Raw genomic sequence first — 18,547 nt, forward strand, 5'->3', positions numbered from 1 at the left:
AGCGCATCTGCCCAACTTTTCCAGATCCTTTTGCAACAGCATACTGTCATTACTGTTATTAACAACCTTGCTAACCTTTTTATTATCTGCAAACTTTGACATTAAGCTTGATATACTTTCATCAATATCACTGAGAAATACAAGGTGTCTCAAAAATATGGTACAAACGTTTAGGGGAGGTAGGTAACATCTAAAGGAATGCGAATGGCATAGGAACCCATAACCGGAAACGTCACGGGAAAGTAGTAGCAGAGGCACAAGAAGCACAGTAATTAGTGGCAAACATTTATTTGACATTATATTAACAATGGAGTACGAGATAGATGCATCTCATGAGTTACAACAGATGCTCGAAGGTTCCTACATGAGACGCGATGCATGCGTAACACCGACGCAGCATGGATTGGCGGACACGGTCGAACACACCTGGAGTTTCTTTGACAGTAGCAGCGGCGCAGACGAGTCTCGCCACGAGATCCATTTCCGTCTCCACAGGCGATTCATACACGATACATTTGAGCTCCCCCCCCACAGAAAGAAATCAGGTGAGCGTGGGGGCCAGGCAACGGGTCCACCACGGCCAATCCATCGACGCCCAAAACGCCTGTTCAAATGGTCACGAACAATCCTTCCATAATGGTCAGGCGCCCCTTCATGTTGAAACCAAATGCTACGTCTCACATTTGCTGGAACATTGTCAAGTAACCCTGGTAGAACTTGTTCAAGAAAGATCCGATATTTAGCGGAGTTCATGCGTGATGGTAACAGGTGTGGGCCGGCTAAGCAGTCACCGACCATATCTGCCCATATATTTATTGCCAAGCGATGTTGTACCGCATGGGAGCGCACACCGTGTGGGCCCTCTGCTAATCCATACACTAGGTGCATGTCTGCCAGATCACAGTTCGTATATCGATGTATGATCTTCGTGCGGCGACTACTGCTTGAATGAGTAAACCAGAAATTTTCCCTCTCGCGAACTGATGAACAGCGCCGTGTACCGACTTACGGTGACGTTTTCGGTTATGGGTTCCTATGCGATTCACATTGCTTTAGATGTTACCTACCTCCCCTAAAGGTTTGTACCAATATTTTTGAGATACCCTGTAAACAAAACAGCAATGGGCCTAACACCGAACCATGGGGGACATCACTAATTACATTAATCCACGATGGGCAGTGTCCACTGATTACCACTCTCTGTCTTCTCCCGGAAACTCAACCAGCCTGTTATCCATTGTATCAACTTGCCCTTAATGCTATACTGCTACAATTTCTACAGTATTCTTCCATGTGCAACAGTACCAAAATCTTTCCTAAAATCCAAGTACAGTATATGATATCAAAAATATTTTTTGCATCCAGTTCCTTTGTGACTTCATTGTAGTAGCCAATGAAATCGGTCTTGTCTGATCAATTTGATTTAATTAGTCCATCTGCCATCATGTCTTCGAGCTATGTGTCCTGCCCAAGTCCATTTCAGTTCTTTAGTTTTGATAAGAATATCTTTTGTTTGTGTTTGTTGCCAAATCCATGTGTTTCTCTTCTTATCCAACAGTCTCATTCCTAATATAATTCGTTCCATTTTTCGATGTGCACTTTTCAGCTTCTCTTCCATTCTTTTGGTGAGTGCCCAAGTTTCACTTTCATAAGTCACCCTACTCTGGCAGCCTGTCTGCACTACTCAGAAAATTCATATCTGACTGCACAATAATCCCCAGGTCTTTTTCATTCTCCACTACCCTGAGGGTACATATCTTTCTCTTGGGTTACTGCTACCGATATGCAGTATTTGGTATTTGTCAATGTTAAAATTCAGTTGCTTCTTCTCAGCGCATCTGCCCAACTTTTACAGACCCTTTTGCAACAGCATACTGTCATTACCGTTATTAACAACCCTGCTAACCTTTGTCATAGTGGGGATATACATTGGTTCATTATTTTACGTTTCAGACAAACTGGGATATTGCTCTTCAGTATATGACTATATTTCCTGAATGCTATCCATCCAAAATTTATTCTTCTATTGACTACCAGCTAATGACTTGTCCCAGATAAGTATATGAATCCAACATTTCAATTACTGCTCCTTCAATGATTATATGACTTTCTGTGGCATACTTGTTCATCATTACTTTTATTTTAGCCATATTCATCTTTAGTCCGAAATCCTTACTGACTCTGCATAACTGATTAAGATTTTCATCTAATTCTTTGGTATTGTGGCTTATGATCAGAATGCCATCTGCAAATTATAGGTACTCTCCATTCACCTTGACTCCTTTCTGCGACCAGTCCATTCTTCTAAAAGCTTCCTCAAGGGCAGCAGTAAACAACTTCGGAGATAGTGTTTCTTTGTCGAACTCCTTTCTCAATTTTAAATTTGCTACTATCTTTTTCTAGTCTAATAAAGGAGGTAGCGTTCTCAAATTTTCTTGAATCATAATGTATGTGGTGTTTATGCCTTGTCTTTCCAGTGCCTGAAACATTGCCTTATGGAGTCAAATGCATTTTCTAATCCGCAAATGCTAGGCATATTGGTGTTTTGTATTCATTTGATTTCTCCATTAGCTGCGATATTATGTGAAGGTGAATGATCCATAGTTGAGAATAAAGCCACCTTGCTACAGAATATATGACCTCCACTGTGAGATCCTTACATGCCTTTATGGTCAAAAGTTTTCTAATAAACAATCATGTGTAATTACGACATCATTAATTTTATATTGTATGGGTACTGTTTTCCATACAATAAACTGTATGGATCCATATCCATATAATTAATGTTATATGGATATTTTCCAACTTACTGGAATCTTAAGAATTGTAATGGCAGTCAGATGATTTTCTCATTCATCTGACCATATTGAATCTGCCAAATCAGCCAAGTGCCTTTTTCAAATTTACTGCAAGTATCAAATATTGATATCTCACTTGCTTCGGCTTGCATTACTCCATATATAATTCTGGTTGGCAAGTGAAACGTATCTGAGTAAAAGCGATCATTATTCCGTAATTTTCTTTTTAGAGTCTTGTGTTGTCCAACAACAACTTCTGCAAGACCTGGTTAGATACTCTTTAAGAAATATAAACTGGGAACATTTTGATCAAACTATTGTTACAGGTTATTTGATGAGAAACCTGCGCAATTACATATTGACTGCTAAACTTAACCCATGATGGAATAATGAACTTTCGAATATTCGCAACATTTTTCATAAGGCTAGAAGAGATTTTAAAATCTCTTTTAAGTCTTATGAATAACAAGCGCTGTTAAACGTAAAAGGCGCTCTCTCTTGGCTATCCGCTGAAGTTAACTGTCCGCATGACATTTACAAATTTATCAAAAGGAAGTAAATAAGAGTGATTTATAGGATTAAGTTGGAATCTGGTGCTTATTTATCTCTCTTTCTAGTAATAAAAATCCATAGGGGATTATCTATAAAATTTCGAAGAGTAAAATGATATCAGATTTTTGGTTATAACAGTTCCAGTGGAAAATTAACAAGAGCAAAACACAATGACGAAGTCCATAACTAATCAAGAAATTATGTATGCAAATTAAGTTTACCGAAAGGGAGAGATTTTATGTATTACTATGAAGATAAAGCCGGTCTTTCACTGTGTAAAAATTATGGATAGAGGCGTAGCCTGCATCCATACTTTTTACCAGTTTTGACAATGTAAATGGCAGATAAACGACTTTGCAATCCTAATTTTATGTTAGAATCCACGTACGAGTATGTCTGTACCTATAGTGAAAGTTTAGCAGTATATGTTTTCAAGCTTATTTGGAATATAGTAATGTTTGAAACAAAAACTAAAGTTTAATAAGTTTGCATCATAAACCATCGTGGCAAATGTAGCAACTGGTAAGAAGTTGAAAAAGGAAACATCGCTTTAAAATAAATTTCTTTATCATTTCATTGGAAAGAAGATATTCCATTCCAGTGAGCTGATCAGCCGGAACAGTCACTGAAATGTTAGTAGTTGCAGAAGATTTAAATCTTAGTCTTCTTTCACCAAGTCGGAAGTAGCGTAAATGAAGGTAATTTTGATAACTACGGCTGGATGAAGTGTGGTACTTGAAATCTGATTGGGACATCCAATGGCAATTCAAAATCAAGTTATTTTTTAAACGTCAAAAAATAAATGTTTTTTTTTTCGAAACGGAAATGTCATTAGAGCAATCAATGTGAAATCAAATCTTTGCTCAGTATCGAGTTTCATTAATAAACTGAATGTTGCGTACGACATCTATAAAAATAACAAGCCCTTTGAAATGTATTGAACGCCAGTTGCAGCTTTCTTCACATGCAGGCTGAATAATAATAAAAATCAAATAAAACCCGAAAAAGAAATTGAAAAAGTAGAAAAAAAGTAAGGGGGAGGGAGATTATCATACAATTCAGCCGAAATCATACGGCTTTCAACAGCGGATTTTGGAGTTTTTTAGACTCTTGTCGCAACTATCCTCCGTGCAAAACTGCAAAGTATGTATTCTGATGTACAGAGAAACTTGATGAAGTAAAGGAAGCGGAATCATAGTATTGGCTGATTTTCCTGCCTCAGACTCGGATCGTTGGTGGTAGCTCCAAAAAAGCATCAATGCGGAGTCTAAGCTGATCTGGATTAGTGTAACAATATTGTAGAAGCGTATCTTTCATGTTCCAGCATAAAAATGCTTCATCCTGTAAAGTGAGCAGCGCAAAAACTTGGTTTTTGGGCTGCTTACTTTACTATGGTTTGAGGAAAACTCAGATCTGGCTCTACTAACAGAGCCCACCCAGCAAGAAGTGTTGAACACCATTCAGATCACAAAACAACAGCTGATCGTCGCCATCAATTCTCTACCTGCCTCGTCAACCACTGGTGATGATGGAGTTCCCCAATTCATGCTCAAATGCCTAAGTTCGTACATTATTCAGCCACTTTTAATTATTTTCAACCAGTTACTCTCGAACCAGATTTTTCCACAGCAATGGGAAAACTATCTCATCAAACCTTTAGCCAAAGTTCAGTCGCCATCGAAACCTAAACACTTCCGACCCATCTCCAACTCCTCCAGCCTGCTGAAGCTCCTGGAGAAGACCTTACTCCCGATCCTCACCAAGCAGATCATGCCCAGTAATCCAGCCCAAATTCACTATTCCCTTCCAAACAGATCAACGATCACAAATCTACTAGCCACCACGAATACTATCTTGTCAGCATTCGAAAAAAGGCACGAACTAGCTGTTACTTACTTAGACATTGAGGCTGCATTTGATGCCGTCCAAGTAAACCAACTACTCACTCTCCTGGAATGCCACTTCCAGATCACAGGGAATATATTATGCTTTCTCTCCTCTCTTCTGAATAACAGAGTTATAAAGCTTCATACAGGAGATCGCACCCTTACTAGATCCGTCACCGCAGGAGTCCCACAAGGAGGGGTCCTTTCCGGCCTTCTGTTCTCATCTATTATCTTCCCACTGGTTGCACATTCTCGATGTCTACTGAGCTATGCAGATGATATCAAGATACTTACTCCCATCATCCCTGGTCAAGACCTTGATCTGGTAAAAACGGAAATTAACAACACTCTCACTGCAGTCACATCTTACCTCTGCCAGTTCGGGCTCAAGATCAATCCTGCTAAGTCCGAATTCATGGTGTATTCATTGAAGCAAACTCCTTCTTCTCTCCAGCCTTCGGTCGGCAACACCCTCATCCCAATTGCATCCAGCCATCGTGATCTGGGCGTTGTATTCGACTCCAAACTTCGATTCAACGCCCACATAGACATGCTCCTCACACGTGCTTCAAGACTCCGGTGGATAGCAAAACAACATCTCCTTCATATCAGAGATAAAAAGACAACCGTGAGGTACATAAGAACAATCATCTTTCCACCTTTACTCTATGCTGCTGAAATTTGGGCGTCAGCGGCACCATCAATAAAGAAACCACTCTTTGCCACAGAATTCTGGCTCCTAAAGTGGGCCAACAGGAAGCACAACCTTCCAGCTCTGATTCATACCACGCAGCTTGCCAACTCTCTCGGGATTCCACGGCTTCCCACCTTAATCGACGACCAACGCCTCCTAGCAACAGTCAAGATGATAACAGGCATAATCGCAACACCTTCATTCTGGGATACCTGTGGCTGGAGGATTCCCCCTGCTGCCCTTAGGGCCAATCCCGAGCTCCACTCACATTCAGCGCGACTCCATCTCTCGGACAGGTTCCTCCCTCAGCAGATGTTCAAGCAAACCCAGGCACTTGACGCCGACCTGAACAAATTCGCTGTTGACCGGACTTACAGGAAAAAAATTATGTCTACTAGGACTAATCAGCAATGACATGTGTACCTTGCATCTGTTCCCGTCTGATTGAGCTGGTGCTCTTATCTCGATGTTAAGCCAGCTCAATCAGACCTAAGTCTCGTAAGGAGTTCTCTCCTTTGTATCAAAATATGTTTTCTTTTGTAAAATTACCTGTTTTTGTAAATTAATTGTTCTATTTTCCCGGACGTTTCGGGATTCTGTAAAAATGTAAACCCCTGGCTTTTTGGCCGTGAAGGGCATTAAAGATTATCTCTCTCTCTCTCTCTCTGAAAACGAAGTCCCAAAACTCGCTTGGCTGGCCCCAGAGTTCACACCTAAAGACGAAATGGAACGAGCCCCAGGGTTATACACCTCTCACCTACAGTTTAACTGGTACTGAACTGAACGAGGAATAAGGATAACTTACAGCTGCTTGTTAAGTAGCTGGTAATTGGGGTCAAATGTGGTCTACTTTATTAATTAAGCTCATTAAAACTTGTGTTTTCATACGTGATGAACTCGACATACTTTTATTTAGGTAATACAAGTCCGTTTTTGCGAATAAAAAATAATGTACGTTTAAATTATTGATACTTCTTTTAAAATATATTTTTTAAAATATTAGAATGTATATCAGATAAATAATGTACCCTGCAGAAAGAAGAAATTATTACAAAATTAGAGATTATTCCTTAAGGAAGCTTTATTTAAAATCACTCTCGTAGTTTTAAAAATTTCGCGATTAGTTAACTTTTAAATGCAATGCAGCACTAACGTGAAATAGGTCCCATATGATAATCATATCGCTTTCAGTTTCACATGGAACATATGAGATTACTGTATGTTAGTGGTTTCACAAATGAATATGAAATACCTTTATTTTGGTGTAGGCTAGAAGCTCCCGTTTATAAGATAAATTTGGCTGCTACTCGTATTTCTTGATTACCTAATTAATATTATGCGAAATTTGAGCACCACGTGCATAGTGAAGCTAAAACAAATTTCTCTCTCCGAAGGGAATTTAATTCAAGCCTTATCTTTGCTGTTTTTCAGTTCGATATCTCGCTACGAAACTCTAGTCAACATTCGGAGAGCAACAAAAGTGCAAAAACATGCAATAACAGTCCATCCTGGCGACGGATGGCACTCGGGATTGCTTAAAAGACACTTGCAGTGATAAATGAACAACTACGGAGAAAAAGAGATGTAGATAAAAGAAGAAAAGAGATGTAGATAAAAGAAAGAGATACCTTATCATTCTGTCGAATCAGGACTCCAGAGCTTTTGGAAGGTAGGAGTTGGTCAGAGGTCATCGCATTCCTTTTACGCGAACCCCATTCACTAAGTCCAGCAGCGCACTCTGCATCATTTGGGCCACCCAGGAATGGCTCATCTAGAAGAGAAGGGGGATTTCTAAAGAAAACTGCACGTTTTTCTTTCTTACTGCGGTAAATCAACTTGTACGTAAACCAAGAACATTTAGATATCTGAGACGGATATTTTCGTTCGTAATATATTGTACTTTAATTTATAAACACTTAATGAAACTATTTCTGTATTATTTTATTATTATTGGAATAATTCAGTAACTGCATCATGCTATATGTTACGAAGTCAGAATGAATGTTGATGTTCTTTTATACAGTCTTTCAAGTAGTTGTTATTATCACCAGTTGAAAATCTTCGCTTAGAACAATTGTATCTTGTATGCTGTCCTTTAAAGTCTCTATGTAGCTCAAGTGTGCGTTGGTGTAACTGCTATCCGGTGGATCTAATGACCTAAGAGATAGAATACTATGGTTCGCTCTCGAGGAAATATCAGTAGCTGAAACTTGAAAGTAAGTGGAATTTTGTCTAAGCATGCAAGGAAAGAATTTATGACACGATCATTTCATCAAACAGGGCTGCGAAAGACTCTGCAAGGAATATGGAGTGGAATATTTCTCAGCACGGCAGACAGTATTTGAAGGATAGAACCTCAATTGAAATGATGGAGTACACTTGAACAAGACGTTTGAGGGGTTCTTGATGCTGCTTTAAAGGTTCAGATAAACTGCTGAGTAGAAGTAGAAGCTAGTTGGGATAAAATATTAAGAATTGTCATGAGTAGGGGCAAATGCATGTTTGTTATGACTAGCAACTGATCCTGAGTGCATAGATTTTTGGCTGTAATTGTATCAGAAATATAGTTAGGTACTACTGTAGTCAAAAATAGTAGTTACAATTTAGAAGCATTACAGAAACAAATGAACAATTATCTTAGAAGTAAGAAAGAAAATCATAGTCTCAATTTAAAACTTATTGGGGAAGACTCCCTACCACAAGCAACTTCATAGATTTATTTATTTATTTCGTATGATGTGATCAATACACGAAGGAACCAGTTTTTTCTTGCTTCCTTCGTGTATCGTGGCCGGGATATTCAACCAACCGGTTGGTTCAGCACCATCGTGATATCCAGCCCGAGGCGGGAATCGAACCCGCGACCTTTGGGTTGCCAGGCAGGCACTTTACCTACCCGGCTAGCCCGGTCGGCAACTTCATAGATTATGTTAAGGCAAAAGAATATCAAAAAGTACACCATTACTTTTATATACTGAAGATGAAAATTTCAAGTGCCGATGAAATAAACGAATGGAAACATAACGGGAACATCAGAAACATGGTATCGTCCTGATGCAACAGATGGAGAACTCGGAAATGGTAGGTACAATGCGTTTGATTCAAAAATATTGTTTTACCAAGTTGTTTTATGATTTACAGCCTATTCTGTTTCTTAAATTATGAAGAATTCTAAATATTTAAAACAAGTCACTGATTCAATGGTTTCACTATTTATTACTAATTTGTTTCGCATTCATCTTTCTCCTTAAAAAATATAATAATTAAATTGATGTTTATTTGTCCTAATGCCAGAAGCTAGAAGCATCTACTTAGGTACAGCGACTGTATATACATTATACTACCAAAAATATCGTTCCTTTGTAAAAATGAACCATACCAACAACTGCGTGTCAGGAACAGCTATAAAAGCAACTGCATTCACGCTAGAAGTGAGCAGATCAACGAACAGAGAATATGAGGCGAATTTAGCGATTTCTAAAAGGGAGTTATCATGCAAGATACCATATTAGAAATTAATCTGTTCATGCCATTGCAATAAAACTGCAACACTCTAGATCAATGTGTAATTTGTTTTCATTTTGTTATGGAAACTTCATGGTGTTACTGCAACCGAGTAACATTTGGATAGACCTAGAAATTGACAGAAGCGTGGCCAGAAGAGTAATAAGTAGATCCTATCACATTCTGATAGAATACTGTTAATTAGCAGTTCAGGAACTGCTAAATTACAAAGACTGCGTCGATTTGCCTGTGTACAATCCAATAATTGGTTCCTGGAAAGTTGAAAAGTTGGGTTATGGAGAAGGATCAAAATGCACTGTTTCCTATCTGATCACCATGGGTCTATCGAATGTCGCAAAACGTTATTCAAGAGTAATCATCCCAACTCTGAACGTTAGAGGAGGAGCTGCCACCATGTTGGTTGTTTATAGTTATTTGGGCTTAGACCATTGGTAATCGTTCCTTGAACAATGAATGTAATACAGTACACTGCCATTCTGTACACTTCCGCTTCGTACGATAATGCAGGTTATCAGATTGCAAAGCTTCAGCGGTCTGCCCACACGTCTACCTTAACCCACGGAACACTTTTTTGCGTGAACTGGAACATCGGCTCAGCAGTTAGCCAACACTTCAGCGATCAGTAGCTGAATTGATTGCTGAGTTAAAGGAGGAATGGACCAAAATGCTGCTTTCCTCTTATCAGAAATTGGAGTCAACTGAAATACAATTCTTCATTCCACATTACTAAATATTATATCAATAAAATATTCCTTGAAACGTGCAGGTGCCCTGTTACTTTTCGCAATATAGAGTACATATGGAATTAAGGAAAAATCATGATTTTATGGCACAACAGTACACAATTCCATCATCCAATTTTCACGGCAGGATTTTCAGTTTTCCGAAAATGCAAACTATGGCCGGCCCGAGGTGTGAATTAAAAGAAGGCTCTTCTCGGATACTTTCTGAAGTCTACTTGAACATAACCGTCTGTAACTAAGCCATGAAATATTTTTATTTCTATATGGTTTTATAGTTTTGCTAAGCAGATTCACTTGTACTGATGGCGAGTTTGAATGCTATCAAATGCTTTCCCACTTTGAGAAAATCGGCTATCATTAATATAGTCTCATTAGATTTGTTAAATATATGGAACTTCTGGATGCCATTGGTTGTATGAGTTAATTATTGATAGCAAAACCAATTTAATTTGTAGAAAATGCTATATAACCAACACTGACTGAAAACTATTTCATTGCTAAAGGTTTTATTTCTTTAAAAATAACGTAACGTAAACAATATAATGTAAATCATAACATTCCAATTTAATTTTGGATTATGCTTTCTTCTAAAATAGAAAATAATAGTTTGATTTCAATCGTTTAACTGCTATTCAGATCAGTCTTGTCCCGTAATCTTTCACACTCAAGATTTCCAAGAACGTATTGAATATTTCTTTCTGTTGGGTTTTACTCTTTTTTTTTTTTTACTTCTTTTTACCTTGGAAATCTGATTTAGATTTTTAACACCCTCACATCTCCAAGGCCCACTTTTTGCCGCCTGACTGCTATACACTGTATATTTCACTGAAGATTCTCAGGATCATGAGGGTAATTTCTTCACTTTCCCCTCAATCAGTTTCCAGGATTCTCTCGCCAAATTGTGGGAGAGCAAATTTTAACTAAGCTAGCCATGCACACACACATATATATATATATATATATATATATATATAAACCAGATATAATATAATCATGACATACAAAGTTAAATCAGAGATACCGTGCATATATCAATCTTATTACAGTTTCCCTTCACTAGTAAATCTGATTAGACAATTATGTAAAAACATAATTCATTATTCTTCCCTTATTTGCTAATTAACTCCTAACACTTATACATTCATTTTACCTCTTTTTCTTTACTCCTGGATACAATACTGTTTCATACAGTAATATTCAAAATGTTACATTCATCATTCAACTCTTTATTTTCACTACACAGTTTAATATACTTGTAGACAAATCTTCAGTATCCTAACTTTCCTCCTTGTTACTAATCATTCAGATAAACTACTTGTATACAAATTTTCATCAATTAAAACACCATATTCAGATTTGCTAATATACCTTATTTATTTATCATTTAAAGATATTCAGAATCTTTCTTTAAACCCTTCGCTTTCCTTCTAACACATTATACACTCACAACTCTCTCAATGTTCCCCTATACACAATATTTCTATCACTTTCCCACTAATACATTTCTTAACTTAGTATCTATCCTATTCTCTGTCTCTTTAATATTTTTTTATCTGGACACTCTCTCTCTCTCTCTCTCTATTACTCATTCCTTTGTTTCTCTTGCATTATATTATAATCCCTTTCTAACATAATAAATTCCGTTAGTATATCTACCTCAGAGATAATTTATCTTTCAAACTTTACTTTCTAGTGTTATCCCCTTTCATTAATTACCCTTATATTTTACTAACAGTTCTTCTTGTTAACTTAGAATATATTTAATATATTGCTCATCTAGTTCTATATTCTTTTCTTCTTCTCCAGGGAGATTTCAGGCTTTTATCTTACGCCCTTTTCCCTCGTGTGCAAACCAGGCCTTTTTTTTCTGTAATTTTCTTGTAATTTCACAGGGCCGCGCAAACCTTTTATGTTTGCCGATCGCCTCCAAAGATAGCTATTTTCGTGTTTTGACATTTGCAAAATGTCGTAAACTGACCAAAAAGTCCGCCACTTTGGCTCGTCTTTTCTGGCACAAAAGCCAGCCCGTCGATACTTATGTCCAGATGCCGCATACATCAAGCGTTTCTTAATCACCCGCATTTCACTGTCCCATATTTCTGCTTCTAGTAAACCTTTCTTACCAGTTTGCAAATGACCAATCCTTCCAAATACGGGACACTCTCTGTTTACTCTCAGTTCACCCCTTTTCCACACACCTGCATTTACAGTACTTGTTACTTCTCTTCTATTTGACTGCTATTCAATTTGCACATCTACAACTTCTTATTTCTAAATCCAGTATTTTCAATCGTTAGCATTTATCATATTCAAACTAAATATTCAATCTTAATATTTACCATTATATGTATAAGATCTATGTCTTACATTTCCAGACCACTGGAAAGAAACAGGTACAGTCTTGATTCACGTATCAGGTTCAAATAGTATATTTTCTTCTGAATTCATCCTGTTCTCACAGTAGCACCGTCAGGATCCAGAAATGCTGAATACAACAGGATCCAGAAGAAAAAGATCATCAATCACTGAATTTATATTTATCTTTGTAAAGTCCTAGAAACAGATAGGAATTCATCCAGGGACGAATCTCCGTTCTATTGACTTCAGGAAGACATATACCAATGTACAGTACACAGAGGAAATAAATCAAACATATCTTCAAAAACCTGTACATTTCAACAGAGGGAATTAGCATAGAAATATGATTACCAGAGTAATTACTAATATTGATAGTGTTAAATGGCATAATGATCGTAGGAACGGAACTTGTTCTGCGCCTACAAAAAACTCCCATAGTACTCCTATCGTCAAAGAAAGGCTTGTCCACCAATATCTCTTTAAATTTTAACAGATTCTCCGCCATCCTTGCAGGCAACATATTCCAACTCTCCACGGCATAATATCCGACAGTAAACTTTATTAGATAAAATCTACTGTCCCTTCCCAAGATTTTATATTTCTCTCCTCCGGTTCTTGTCTCATTCATCAGTGAGAATATTCCTCTCTCAATCATTTTACTAATCCCGCTCAGAGTTTATACACTTCAATCAAGTATTGTTTATAAGTTCTGAAGACCAGACCTTTTAAGGCGTTCTTCCCAGAGATATGCCTAGCGACTCTTCACCAATCTAGTCGCTCTCCATTGCACCTTCTCCAGAAATTTATACATGGCCTCCAGACCTGGGTGCAATATTCTGTGTGGTAACACCATTGTCTTATAGTGAGAGAGAAAATGACCTCCTCTCTACTTGCATATTTCTGATAAATCATTAACAGAACACAATATAACCTACTTGCCGCCTGCTTACAATACATGTTGAACTTCGTATCTTTTTTGTATCATCATTCCCAAGACTTTCTCATCCTTAACATTCTTTAATTTTTCTCTCACCCCAGCGTATCAGTTACCCCTGGGTGCAGAGCAATATGGCCTTAATTGCTAATGCTCCTAAAACCAAATAACAATAACAACCCCTGAGTAGCTTATACACTAAAAAGGGGGAGGTAAACTTTAGATATCATTTTAAGATCATACTTGCAATCAATCCGAAATCCTTTCGAAGCAGTATAGCGTTTGTTCTAATTTAATTACTGTCCCGACCTAATTCATCAGCAAACTTTGACATCTCCTGCACATCCCAATTAATAGTCCATGATTTAGATGTCTCACCGTCATGTTCTTTCTACAGTCCAAATCACCCCGCTTAATAATGGTGAACAAACCCTTCTTTAAACGAATAACTTGAAATAACTAACTGAAATATTAATGAAGGCACATAAAATTAGAATTAAGGACCCGGATACAGCACAGTAATGGTGTTTGCTACTTTTCAGCACAAAAATCGCTTCAAATGTAAAATCTTATGCATAACAGCAAAAGTAATAATCTGTGAGGTCACACCATTGATCTCACTGTCTATTACTGTGAATTCAATGGTGTGAAGGTTGCTAAGAACAATAAATAAATAAAAAACTAGCTTGCGAGCCTTGAAAACTTAGCGAAATAAATGGCATTAATCATATACAAAGCAAAGGAAGAACGTTAAAGGAAAATGAACAATAACTGACCATCTGCAGAGCAATAATGAAGACAGATTTATGATGCTTGAGAGAATTCAGTCTTGGGCTGGCAGTAGTACTACATACTCTTCTGTTTTGCAGTAGAGCACTCTTTTTGTGGGCTGTATCTGTGCTGCTACGATTTTCTACGCTTTATTGCAAGGCGTAGAATGCGCACCCTGATTTTAATGATTTTTTTTCATGAATATTGGCTTAAAAATTACTGAATGAATAGAATTTCGAGTGCGATGTATTTTGAAGTTCCACAAAGGATCTTCCATAAGACCTTCAAAACATCTTTGAAATTTTACATACTAAAGACCTTCTCTCTCTCTAGAATATCGCACAGGCGAAAACCAGTTCATGATTCTAGATTTGAACATCGACCAGGGACATTGCTGTTCTGAAATTTAACAAGAGATCTCCACATTGTTATGGGAAAGAAAAACTCAAATAAAGATGTTCCGTTTGAGAATTGAATGGAAATAATTCCGCCAATTTATGACTCGATCTACCTAAATAAAAATATTCCGTGGTGTGCTATAGGCCAAAAAAGGACACTACACAGTATTAAAATATAGTTTCTAAACTGCTGTCCTTTCTCTTAGTGAACAAGAACGTTTGTTAATACAATGCAATTTACCCCGAAATCGATACGAAGGCAGAGCAACATTAGCTGGATTCTGATATCCCTCCCTTGAAAGCAAAAATGCATAGCAACATTCAAAATACAGATTAAAATTTAAAATGATATCTATGTAACAAAAATGCAGTGGCGCTTCTAAATATTTCTTAGGTGACAAAAATCGATCTTAGAATTATACACGACGAAGGCTACAAGTGATAACAAGTAATTATCGAAATCTCTCTCTAAAGCATGCATTAGCATCCCCACTTACGTTGAAATTTCCAAATTCAATCACCAACAAAAACAGGAGTTTTTCTGATAACGAGGAATATTTACCTGCAACGAATATGTTCCAGAAGAAAAATTTATCTAAATTTTTTGCAGTTGTAGCAATTTTTTTTCTCTTGAGATAAACATAGAGACTTTTCGAAAGACAACGTTTCTTCAGACACCAAACATTCGACAGACATGACTCTTGGCGCCAGACATATAATCATCCTATCACTGTAGGTTACGGAAGAGTTGGAAGCAATAGCGGCATGGAAGACATCACTTCATTGGCATACAGAAACGAAATGCTGAATTCGGCAATTCCAGTTTAAAGTGCCCTTTTGCGACAAGAGGGAATTCAAATTTATGGAAACTGGCAGCTCGCGACAATCGGTTAAATGTATGAATGCAAAAATTCCGAAAATATTCTGATTCTTTTTTGTACATGAAGGTTCGACAAGGAATTCGAAATTAGTTATACAATTTCTCAGATTTCAGATAACAGGCTCCAAATCAGTGAATTAAATTTTTGATACACCATTTCAAAGAACGGTGATGAACTGTCCTGTTTTAAATTTTTGAGAAACAGCTAATATTTTCAAAATAAATTATTCCTGGTTGAAGTTTTAGTGTGTGCTTGCTGGTAGCGCACTGTTCATCTATTTTATCTGTTTCTATGACCCTTCGTGTTTTTTTTAATAAAAACTTGTCCACCTTAATGCATATCTACACCTCACAGTTTAAAATAATATATATACTCGTAAGCTAAAATCTGAAAAGCAGGATAAAGTCTGTATATTTGAATTAAATTAAGCTTTCTTTTTAGGTTTTCTCTCGTTAGAGCGACAGTTGATTTGTAATTTCGAAGTAATATCCAGCTTCTGAAGAAAAGGTAAGTGAATATCGAAATTGAAAGGAGATTGCGATGATTTAAGATAGGAGACATAAGCAACTGCAGGTCTGTAAACAGTGCTGAATTGTTAAAAGACCTAGTTTTAATTCACCACATTGGATCGTTTTTGTTTTCCCCATGTTAATCTAATAATAGAGATCAGAATATTTGGATTAAATGGTGGCGATAAAATGAATCAAGTAATAACTATTTTCTTAGTATTATTAAAAAGTTGTATTTTAAAGAGTAATATAACGGTATAATTTATACTGCCTAAAGATTTATAAACAATTTACTACCTTCAAGTGAACTAATTATGACAGTAACTTGCTGCACCAATGAGAATGTCTTTTATGGATATGTGGACATATGATGTATATTATGTAGGGCGGCCCCTAAACGCTAGTTCCACTCCGCCATGGTATTCTCTGATGACACAGAACTCTGTGAAAAGGCCAGAAATCAAAATAGTGCAGCGTGTGTGTGTGTGGCCACAACTATATGTACTGACTAAGATAGACAAAAAAAAGCACTCGCACCCACAGAATGTCTTTTATGATCAAGTAATTTATTCAAGCAGAAATCAGGAGGAAAAACCTTGTTAATTATGAAAGGACAACTATCAAATTGAACTTCTTTGCTTGCAACCATATACAACTAATATTCAAGAAGCTGTAGAGGTTCTTCAATATCAGTTAAATAATCTCTTTCTTCATTCTCTGTCTTATTTTATAATTACTAATTCTTCCTATATCTCATTCTGAATAACTTATGTAATCATTGGTTGCAAATCTGTGACTTTTCAATGGAACTTTAAGTCCAAAAAAATCACAGGGTTGCTAAATATGGTAAGTTCGGCAGATTGGAAGAATCACCGAATAGGGTGCTTTGCAAAAACTTCTTGAATGGAAAGCACAGCGTGCAGGGGAGGTTGTGATAATCCAATTTCCAATTCTCTCAAGCCCACTTTTCTGGATGTTTATTCCGAACAGCAACATCGTGAATTACCACAGAACTCTTCTGTAGTATTCTTGGTTCACTGTTCCATTAGCGTGATCATCAATGAGGATATCAGGTACTACCTTGGCCGAAACGCGTCGCATTCCCAAATCTTATGTGAAAATGATTGACATGTTCCATAAGAAATATCAATGTCAATAGTACCTTCTGGGGGTAAAAGTCGACCACTCCTGATAAGATTACAAACTTGAGCGACTGAATCATTGGTTATTTTAGTATTCGTATTAATATTAGCCGTATAGTGCAAGGCGGCCACGGTCTTTTGCTGCACCAGCCAAAATTTAAAAAAAAAGAAAAGTAGATAAGAAAAGAAAAACATTTTATGTGCTTTCCTCCTCACACATAGCTATCCAGTTGACTTTTTAATTTCTTCAAACTGTCAACCTCAACTACCTGCGTACGTAACTCGTTACAAAAATCAACGCCTCGCTGGCTAAAAGAAAACTTCCTGCAATTTAGTCTAATCCTATTCCCATGTAATTTGGATTTACGGATCCTAGTTCTGGAATTATTTATAACTGTGAAAATTTCTCCTTCATTCATTTTACTTACCCCTCTCAGAGCCTTATAAAACTCAATCAATTCCCCTTTAAGCTGCCTGGTTACCAAGCTCTGTAGCCCGCATAATCGAAGTATTTCCACTTACGGTCGCCCTTTTGTCGATCTCAGTATGCGAGTTGCCCGTCTTCGGACCCTTGAGAAGCTCAATGTCTTTTTTTCAGATAAGATCTCCATACCTGGACACAGCATTCCTAATGTGGTCTTACAATTGCCTTGTGCAGTGGGATTGTGACCTCCCTATCTATACTATTCGATAAATCATCGATGGGACACAATGGACTGTCCTGCCCGCCTGTTTATACTGCTCAGAAAACTTCATGCCTGCCCGTATCGGAACTCGCAGATCCTTTTTTTTTTTTCTACTGTTTGTAATTCAACCCAACCATACATATAAAGTTATTTTGTGGTTGCTATGTCCAAAGACCTTGCATTTTTCTGCTTTCTGACTTTACTCCAATCTGAAAAATATCCATTAATGACAACCCTCTACTTTCTGCCCTGAAGATACCCTGAAATTCGTCTTAGAATCTCTCCAATAATCCCGACATTTTCCAGCTTATACAGTAAGCTCTCATGAGGGATTGCGTCAAATACCGTAATAAATCCAAATAAATTACATACAGTATATTGAAATTGTTCCCGACATCTAGCTCATGAGTAACTGGGTCAAAAAAGCTTACTTGGTTAGTTAAACATAATTTTCCCTTAAAAACCATGTGGTGTGTCTTTCAAAATGCTATTTATCCATAAGTGATCCTGGATTGCATTCTTAATCATTACCTCTAAGGTTTCCCTAGCACTGAAGTCAGACTAACCGGCGTGTAGTTACCGATTCACTCTTAGAATCGCCTTTATGTATTGGCGATGCCAATACATAAAGATGCCTCATAATTAACCTCAATGGTTCTATGCGCTCTCT

The sequence above is a fragment of the Mastigoproctus giganteus genome, chromosome 9 (assembly GCF_048544385.1).
Source record: "Mastigoproctus giganteus isolate SK-2022 chromosome 9, ASM4854438v1, whole genome shotgun sequence".
NCBI classification, from domain to species: domain Eukaryota; kingdom Metazoa; phylum Arthropoda; class Arachnida; order Uropygi; family Thelyphonidae; genus Mastigoproctus; species Mastigoproctus giganteus.